The sequence below is a fragment of the Triticum dicoccoides genome, chromosome 1A (genome assembly GCF_002162155.2).
Source record: "Triticum dicoccoides isolate Atlit2015 ecotype Zavitan chromosome 1A, WEW_v2.0, whole genome shotgun sequence".
Lineage (NCBI taxonomy): Eukaryota > Viridiplantae > Streptophyta > Magnoliopsida > Poales > Poaceae > Triticum > Triticum dicoccoides.
This window is the reverse complement of record NC_041380.1, coordinates 555081411-555091425: the sequence shown is the minus strand read 5'-3', so window position 1 is coordinate 555091425 and position 10015 is coordinate 555081411. Positions and strand designations below refer to the sequence as shown.

The window sequence follows — 10015 nt, the reverse complement described above, 5'->3', positions numbered from 1 at the left end:
AACACTTAGGCGAGTGCCGGACTGCAGCTGAGTCTCTAAGTGAGAGAACTTAGGCGAGTGCCGGACTGCAGCTAAGTCTCTAAGTGAGAGAACTTAGGCGAGTGCTGGACTGCAGCTAAGCCCCCGAGTGGGAGGATCGCTCTCCACTCGGTAGGATTTTTTCAAACTTAGGCGAGTGCCGGACTGCAGCTAAGTCTCTAAGTGAGAGAACTTAGGCGAGTGCTGGACTGCAGCTAAGCCCCCGAGTGGGAGGTTTGCTCTCCACTCGGTAGGATTTTAAACACTTAGGCAAGCACTGGGCTGTAGTTAAGCCCCCGAGTGGGAGTCTGGCTCTCCACTCGGTAGGATTTTTCGAACTTAGGCGAAACGGATTCGCAGCTAAGTAACCCACTGAGGGATTTCGCACACAAACAAAAGTGACAGCAATTATTGAAACACTCTTGTCTTTGATAAAAATGAACTGCGGGAATTTTTTTTCTTATTACATCCCGTCCAAGGGAGAACTCAAGTGTAAAAGGGGTGGAGTAGTTCCGCATTCCAAGCTCGTGGCTCGTTGATCTGGCGATCAACATTGTAGAGGTGATATGCTCCATTGTGGAGGACTCTGGTGATGATGAAGGGGCCTTCCCAAGTAGGAGAAAGCTTGTGTGGTTTCTGCTGATCCACTCGGAGGACCAAATCCCCTTCTTGGAAGGCTCGACTCTTGACATTCTTGGCGTGGAATCGACGCAAGTCTTGCTGATAAATGATCGATCTGATCATGGCCATATCTCTTTCTTCTTCTAGGAGGTCGACTGCGTCTTGCCGGGCTTGTTCTGCTTCATCTTCGGTATAAAGTTCGACTCGGGGTGCGTTGTGAAGAAGATCACTTGGCAGAACTGCTTCGGCTCCATAAACCAGAAAGAATGGAGTTCTTCCAGTCGATCGGTTCGGGGTGGTCCTCAATCCCCACGGAACTGACGGAAGCTCGTCGACCCAAGCACCTGCCGCGTGCTTGAGATCACGCATCAGTCAAGGCTTTAGTCCTTTGAGAATCAGACCATTTGCTCTTTCAGCTTGTCCATTCGACTGGGGATGGACGACCGATGCGTAGTCGACTCGAGTGCCTTGAGAGGCGCAAAAAGCTCTGAACTTGTCCGAATCGAAGTTTGACCCATTGTCAGTGATGATGCTATGCGGGACTCCATATATGAATGTTAGCCCTCTGACGAAACTGATAGCAGTGCAAGCATCAAGATTCTTGATAGGCTTAGCTTCAATCCATTTGGTAAACATGTCGACTGCCACAAGCACATGAGTGAAACCACTTCTGCCTGTTCTCAGTGGGCCAACCATGTCTAGTCCCTAGACAGCAAAGGGCCAGACGAGTGGAATGGTCTTCAGGGCTGATGCAGGCTTGTGTGACATGTTGGAGTAGAACTGGCAGCCTCCACACTTGTCGACTATCTCTTTTGCCATCTCATTTGCTCTTGGCCAGTAAAATCCTGCTCGGTATGCTTTAGCCACAATGGTCCGAGAGGACGCATGGTGACCACAGGTCCCCGAGTGGATATCATTAAGGATCATCTGACCCTCTTCTGGTGTTATGCATTTCTGACCGATTCCAGTCGCGCTTTCCCTATACAACTGTCCCTTTATGACTGTGAAGGCCTTGGATCGGCGGACGATCTGTCGAGCCTCTTCCTCGTCCTCCGGGAGTTCTTTCCTCAAGATATACGCGATGTATGGTACCGTCCAGTTAGGAGTGATAGCCAAGACCTCCATGACTAGGTCGACCACATCAGGAATTTCGACTTCAGTCGGATCTATGGCACTTTTCGGTTGCGGGGCTTCTTCTGCGAAGGGATCCTCCTAGACTGACGGCGAGCGGATGTGCTCCAAAAACACATTGCTGGGAATGGCTTCTCTCTTGGAGCCTATCTTTGCCAGATCATCTGCTGCTTGATTTTTTAGTCGGGGGATGTGATGAAGCTCTAACCCCTCGAATTTCTTTTCTAGCTTTCTTACTGCATTGCAATAGCCAGTCATAGCTGGGCTTCTGACATCCCACTCCTTCATCACCTGATTAACCACCAAATCTGAGTCGCCGTAGACCATGAGGCGCCGGACGCCGAGTGAAATGGCCATGTGCAACCCGTACAAGAGTGCTTCATATTCTGCTTCATTGTTGGAGGAATCGAAGTGAATCTGGAGAACGTATCTGAGCTTATCTCCTCGGGGGGAGACCAATACTACCCCAACACCAGAACCGTTCAGCATCTTAGATCCATCGAAGAACATGGTCCGGTGCTCCGAGTGAACTTGAGTCGGGAGTTGCTGTTCAATCCACTCGGCGATGAAATCTGCAATTGCTTGGGACTTGATAGCCTTCTTTGCTTCAAACTTGATATCTAGGGGGAGGAGTTCAATCGCCCACTTAGCCACTCGACCAGTTGCATCTCTGTTGTGCAAGATCTCTGACAGTGGAGCGTCACCGACGACTGTAATGGAATGGTCGGAGAAGTAGTGTGCAACCTTCTTCATGGTCATGTAGATCCCATATACAAGCTTCTGGTAATGGGGATATCTTTGCTTCGAAGGGGTCAAAACTTCAGACACATAATATACTGGGCGCTGAACTCTGAAGGCCTTTCCTTCTTCTTCCCGCTCGACCGTGAGTATTGTACTGACAGCTTGTCCCGTGGCCGCAATGTACAGCAGCAGAGGCTCTTTACTGATTGGGGCAGCAAGCACCGGCTGGGTGGAGAGCAGAGCTTTGATCTCTGAAAACACTGCGTCAGCTTCTGGAGTCCACTCGAACTTGTCAGACTTCTTAATCAGTCAGTAAAGAGGCAACGCCTTTTCACGAGACGAGAAATGAATCGACTTAGAGCGGCCAAGCAACCTGTAAGTTTCTGGACATCGTGTACGCGCACAGGGCGCTTCATCCGGAGTATGGTGCCAACTTTCTCGGGATCGGCGTCGATTCCTCGTTCGGAAACGAGAAAACCGAGTAACTTTCCACCTGGAACTCCGAATGTGCACTTTGATGGATTGAGCTTGATATCGTATCCCCTGAGGTTAGCAAAGGTTTCGGCAAGGTCAGTCAGTAGGTCGGAACCTTTCCGTGACTTAACCACAATATCATCCATGTATGCTTCTACGTTCCGACTGATCTGAGTGAGTAAACACTTCTGAATCATCCTCATGAACGTGGCTCCAGCATTCTTGAGGCCGAAGGGCATGGTGACATAACAGAAGCACCCAAATGGGGTGATGAAAGCCATTTTGATCTCGTCGGGTCCATACAGACGGATCTGATGGTACCCTGAATAAGCATCTAGAAAAGACAAACACTCACACCCTGCGGTCGAGTCCACTACCTGGTCGATGTGGGGGAAAGGGAAATGATCTTTCGGGCAGTCCCGATTGATGTGTTTAAAGTCAATGCACATGCGAAGTGACTTTTCCTTTTTGGGGACCATGACAACATTGGCGAGCCACTCGGAGTGGTAAATCTATCGGATGAACTCCGCTGCTAAGAGCAGAGCCACCTCCTCGCCAATAGCTTTCCTCTTCTGGACGGCGGACCGTCGAAGATGTTCTTTCACAGGCTTGAACTTCGGGTCGACTCGTAGACGGTGCTCAGCCAGCCCCCTAGGAACTCCAGGCATGTCAGAAGGCTTCCATGTGAAGACGTCCCAGTTCTCACGGAGGAACTGGATGAGCGCTTCTTCCTATTTGGAGTCGAGTGTCGTCGAGATGTGAGTCGGAGCAGCGTCGGGGTCGGTCGGGTGAATGTGAGCCGGCTTAGTTTCACCGGACGACTGAAAAGCAGATTCTGAAGCAGGCTTCTTGGCTCGTAGCAATTCACTCGGATCAGCAGTCTTCTGGTACTCTTGTAGCTCAACAACTGCCATCTGAGCGTCAGCAATCTTTGATCCTTTCTGAAAACACTCTTCTGCTTTCTTCTGATTGCCGGTAACGGTGATCACACCTCTGGGGCCGGGCATCTTCAACTTGAGATACACGTAGCATGGCCGAGCCATGAAGCGTGCATAAGCTGGCCGGCCCAGAATAGCATGATAAGCACTTTGGAAGTTCACAACCACAAATGTCAACTTTTCCCTACGGTAATTCTTTGAATCATCGAAAACCACGTCGAGAGCAATCTGGCCGAGTGATTCGGCTTTCTTTCCAGGAATGACTCCGTGGAAGCTCATGTTACTGGCACTGAGCCTGGACATCGGAATGCCCATTCCTTTCAATGTTTCAGCATACAATATGTTCAGGCCACGACCACCATCCATCAGGACTTTGGTCAGTCGAGTGCCTTCGACAACTGGGTCGACCACCAAAGCTTGCCTCCCAGGGGTGGCAATGTGTGTAGGGTGATCAGACTGGTCAAATGTGATGGCAGTCTGAGACCACTTCAGATAACTGGGTGTTGCCGGAGCAACCATATTCACCTCACGGTTAATGACTTTCAGTCGACTTTTGCTTTCGACATCAACAAAAATCATCAGGGTGGAATTGATTTGGGGGTATCCATTGTCACTATCTTCCTTGTCCTCAACTCTGTCCGACTCTTTTTCCTTATCTTTGGACTATTTGCCCTGAAACTGCTGGATCAGGAGCCGACACTGTCGAGTGGTATGCTTTGGGTAAATAAAATTACCCTCCTCATCTTTCTTGGTGTGGATGTGACATGGCAGATCCAAAACATCATTTCCATCTTGATCCTTGACTTTCTTGGGCTTCCAGGGGCCTTTGGGTTTTCCCTTGAAATTTCCCTGGGTTGCGGCCAGGGCCTCCCCAGGGGCGGCTGGCTCGGCCTTCCGCTTCTGCTTCCGACTGGAATTGCCTTCGGTTTCCTGGGCGACTGCTTTCTGCTTGCCACTCCGGAGTCGATCTTCATCTTCTCCGTTAGCGTATTTGGTGGCAATTTCCATCATCCGATTCAGGGACATTTCTCCGGTCCGACCAAACTTCGGGTTCAACTCTCTGTTCTTGACGCCTTCTTTAAAGGCACAAACTGCTTGGTGATCCGGTACGTTCTCAACCGTGTGATGCAAAGTGATCCACCTCTGGATGTAATCCCTCAGAGTTTCACTCGGCTTCTGCACGCAAGACCGCAATTCTGTAAGGCCTGCGGGTCACTTGCATGTTCCCTCAAAGGTTGTGACAAACACTCGAGAGAGATCCTCCCAAGTGTAGATGCTACTGGGTGCTAACTGATTCAGCCATGCTCTGGCCGAGCCCTCTAACAGGAGAGGCAAATGGTTCATAGCCACCTCATCATTGCCACTGCCAATCTGTACAGCCACTCGGTAATCTTCGTGCCAAGTGTCAGGCTTAGACTCACCGGTGAACTTGACGACTCTAGTCGCCAACCAAAAGTTGGGAGGAATCACCGCGGCCCTGATGGCTCGACTGAAACACTCTGGCCCTGAAACACGTATTCTGCTGCTGGCGGGCGCATCTCTGTTCTTGCCTTCCCGATGAGCCCTGTTCCTGTCAGACAAGCCTTGAACGAGGACAGATCTCGCGTCAAAGCCTGGGTCCCTGGGGTCGACGGGAATCCTCTGCCCAACGCTATGACGGCGCCTGTCATCTCAATGTCGAGGCGCATATGACCCACTCCTCGGGGGAGGGGTTGGCACTCGACGTCGATCATCACGATCGGATCGGTGATCATACTGCTCATTCCTTCTGTACTGATCATGCCGGTCGCCACGTCCCTCACGCCTCGGGGGCGACCGCGGGCTGTGAGCCGACTGGACTGTATCTGTCGCAACGGATCGACTGTGGATCCTATTCCGCGACTGAGAAACAGCGGAATTCTGGTTTCCCGCCGCCCGGAGCAACGCTCTAATCTGTAACAAGCCCCTGCCAGCCTCCGACTGGGAGGGCTGAATCGATTCTGCTATACGGGCCGCGGCGGCCAAATTCTGAATTGGGGTTCGGTATACCTGCGTCGGCGGGAAGAGCTGGCGTCGACTAGACTCGGGAGCCCGCTGACGCGCTTGCTCGTCGAGTGCTCGCTAGAGATTCTCCAGTCGAGTGCGCTGGGCCAAATTAGCCAAGCGTGCGTCCTCCAAGGCCCGGGCCTCGGGGGTCTCTCCGACGATAGGAGTGCGGAGTGCGTCCGTGTTCCGGCGGCGAAGCTCCTCTCGCTGTGATGACGTGAGCGGTTCGGGGAGATACTCATCGTGGGGATGCGACGGGTTGCCCCCACCCGCGCCTCCATCAGCGCGAGGGAAACCGGGAGGACTGTGCGTTCCATCGACCGCCAGGATCTCAGCCGCTGGGTCGCTGCTTTCGCACTCGGATGCGGTCTCCACGGAGCCAGTCGAACAGGCCGCAGAGGGATTCGTCGGGCTCGATTGCCGCGACTTGCGGGGCGGCCGACTGGCGAGCCACGGCATGCCTCACCCACCTCTAAAGCCTCGACCGACCGGAGCGCTTGCGCCGGTGGGAGACAGAGCGGGGAGACGATATGGGGGCCGACCGATACTGGGTCGACGGCTGCCGCAGGAGGACGCCATGAACGCATGCGCGGAAATGCGTCGCACCGCGGACGGGGAGCGCGTCGATGTCGAGTGGCGCCTCCTGAAGCCAGGCGGAGTCGTCAGCGATGAACGTGAGTGCGCCGAGGCGGATCTCGCGGCCCTCCACCAAAACTCCGCACGAAACCATGATCAAAGGGATCGAAAAAATCGCAACTTCTCCAATCAGGTGCTAAGATTCCTGCCCCACGATGGGCGCCAACTGTCGTGGTTCTAACTCTGACAGTTGTGTAGGGGGGTATGTATGGAGAGGCTAGATCTCAGCTATTGGGAAGTTATAAACACACCAAGATGTACGAGTTCAGGCCCTTCGCGGAGGAAGTAACAGCCCTATGTCTCGGTGCCCGGAGGCGGTCGACTGGATTACTGGCGTGTGAATAACAGGGGTGCGAACCCTTCATCCTGAGGAGGGGGTGGCTTATATAGAGTTCGCCGGCCCCCTCCTGCCATCAGTAATGCAGGGTTTTCAGGTACATTTAAGGTCGGGCGTTACTGGTAACGCCCCTAATAAAGTGCTATAATGACCATAAAGACTACTTAACAGCTGACCGTTTGCCTGCGGAGTGACTATAGGTCTCCTGGCGGTCGAGTGGTTGGCTTCATGGTCGAGTGATAGCTTTCTGGTCGAGTGTATTGAATCCGTCGAGTGGGATACCTTCAAGTCGATTGAAAGGTGACTTCTCCTAGGGATGTCCTAGGGTAGGGCTCCTTGGACAGGTCCGTGCCCCTACCCTAGGTACATGGCTTCATCAGGCGTCCCATGAGGAAGGCACGTCGGCGACCAGCAGCCTTCTCAGGTTCGACATTGCAGAGAAGGGATTCTTCGGCATGATCCACATCTCTGGCCCAGTAAACCGCAAGACGAGATCCTTCATGGTGATGGCGCCCTGGAAGAACTGCACGAGCCGCTGAATCAAGAAGTCGCGATAGGAGCGGTTTAGTCCAGGTAAACCGCACCCTTCCAGTCGGCCAACCGAGAAGGCGAGGCTCACGTGCGCAAGGCACGGGGCGGCGGCGGCGGAGCAAAGCAGCACAGTAGCTTCCTGGCTGGCGAGACTCTCGAGCTTCGGGAGAGACCGGATCTCCACTGACACGAGCTCGCCGCCGAGTACAAGCTCCCTGATTTCCGATTTGGGCGCGTCAAGAACCACCCTGCGGGCACTTATCTTGATCTCGCATGAAAGGATGTGTAGCACTTGCAACTGCGGGCACGCGGCGACCGCTTCCTCGTAGGCGGCCGCCAGCGTGGGGACCGGCAAGTCTCGCAAGACGAGCGTGGTGAGCGCGTTGAATCCCCGGAGCGACGGGGGCAAGCAGTTGGAAAGCTTGAGGCTTCGCAGTCGGGACTCGCCGGGCTTCCTGCTGATGAGGCCAAGAGGGAAGCTGTAGGCCGGCGGCTCCTAACGCGTGAGCGGCCCCGTAGGGGTGGCAACAACCTCTAGATCCCGGACGCCCTAGGAATCAACGGCATCCACGACCAGGCAGTTGATGCAGGCCGAGGTGCTATAGGCGAAGACCTCGAGCGACAGCCTCTCCACGCGCCGGCGAGCGGGGCTGGCCAGGAGGCTCTTGACGGAGCAGACCATGGATCGCATGGCGCGGCACTCGTACCGGGCGGTGATAGCCTCTAGAAGCCTCCTGTCAGACAAGGTGGAGCTGATTTTCGAATCCCTGGCGTCTTCGCGGAGGCGGAAGCACCGGTGGTAGCACGGCGGCAGTATGTCACTGACCTTGAGGTCCAGGACGGGGACCTCGCGGGGCAGGCTGGCCCAACGCCTGGAGAGCGCCGCGGTGCCGAGCGCGGTGCGGGTGTCGAGGCGGCGCAGGATGTCAAGAAGGAGATCGTCGGGGAGGGCGCCGAGGCGGTCCTCGTCCGTGCACAGCCGGCGGCGTTGGAAGGCATCCGTCCTAGCCATATAGTACTATCGTACTCGATCGGCGGGGTGGGCTTGCGACTAAATAGAGGCATTGATTGAGCGGGAAGTTCAGCGGCGATTTTCTTTAATTTCTGGTGTTCATGAGGGAAACCAACTCGGATCCGGGTAGTTGCGAGTGACCAGCATCGTGCAAGCTGAGCCAAATATTGTTCACTCGCCTATGGAAAAGACGACAACCTTTCTGGGAATTCCGTGCGTACCTGTTGCAAACCTCATCCTTTGCAACCCAGACGTCATCTGCTGCCACGTGTACAGCTGGACATCGCACGGCCTCCTCACGTTTGCCCCCACGCGAGACGCAGCTCCGTTCCAATCGCTGCAGGCACGCATACGGCTTGGCTGGAATACTGAACTTGTACGTGCGATCCCGGCTCCCATAACTACGCGGCTGAGATTGCTTGTTTCCTATTATGGTCAAGTAAATTGCAAAAAACCACCATATTTGGGGACGTGAAAATAAAAAAACCACCATCTTTCGTTTTTTTGCAAAAAACCGCCACTTTTGTGCTAACAGTTTGCAAAAAACGTTAATTACTCGATCAGTCCCATTTGAGGGCAAACCTGACGTCCAGGGCCTGCTGTCAGGTGCCACGTGGCCTGTGCGCACACGGCGCCCGTCAAGCGCCGTTAGACGGCGCAAGAGAAAACCCTACCGGGTCGAACCCGGTCGACCATTCCCCCCACTCTCCCCCAAATCCCACCGCGCCGCCTCCTTCCCGCTCACCCCCGTCGTGTTCACCCATGGCCACCGACGGCGGCGGCGGCGGCTCTGCCGGAGATGGCAGGGACGACCGCGGGAACTCCTCTTCCCTCGACAGTGGGGACAAATCTTTCTCCCACGTTCAGTGTGCGCGCACGCTCGTCCCTGGTGCGGCCGCGTGCGACGGTGGAGATAAGGGCCCCCAGGAACCCGGGAGCTACGCCATCGAGATGTCAGCGGCGGCAAGGTTGGCGCAGGTCTGGAAGGTGAATCCGCATAACAGCCACAACTTCACTTCTGGTCTCGGCGGCGTAGAGTGAGTTATGTGTCGCTGTCTGTACATTTATTTGCATTATGTATTAGAAATTAGGGTTTCCACTGCTGTTTAGGAACTATGGTTTATAAATTTGTGTTGTCACTGCTGTTTAAGAACTATGGTTTATAAATCTGTGTCGCTATTTCTACAGTTTAGGAACTAGGGTTTAGAAATATTTGTTTCAGATGTGAACAAGCTGTGCAATTTTTTTGTTGAGGATAATTACTGTAATTTGGTTCACTAGATTTCAGTTAACTGAACTGAATTTAATCAATTTATTGATCCTGCAATATTGAAAACTTAAATTGGAGAGAAATATAAGTTAACTGATTTGGTATTGCTTCAGTGTACTGTTAACTGCATTTATGTGAATATGGTATATACTGAATTTAGAGTAGATTGAATTGTCAGTTAACTTATTTGGTGTTGATGTAGTGTATTATTAACTGAATTACAATGAGCTGAATATATTGTTAACGTAATATGATGTGCTCTGTTTTGTGTTTGCAGTCTG

The 10015-nt window shown here is 53.3% G+C and overlaps 1 pseudogene; it reads right to left on the bottom strand.

Moving 5' to 3' along the window:
• Positions 1 to 8464, bottom strand: part of LOC119355110 — a 14784-nt pseudogene extending 6320 nt beyond the window's left edge.
• Between the last annotated feature and the right edge of the window lie 1551 nt (positions 8465 to 10015).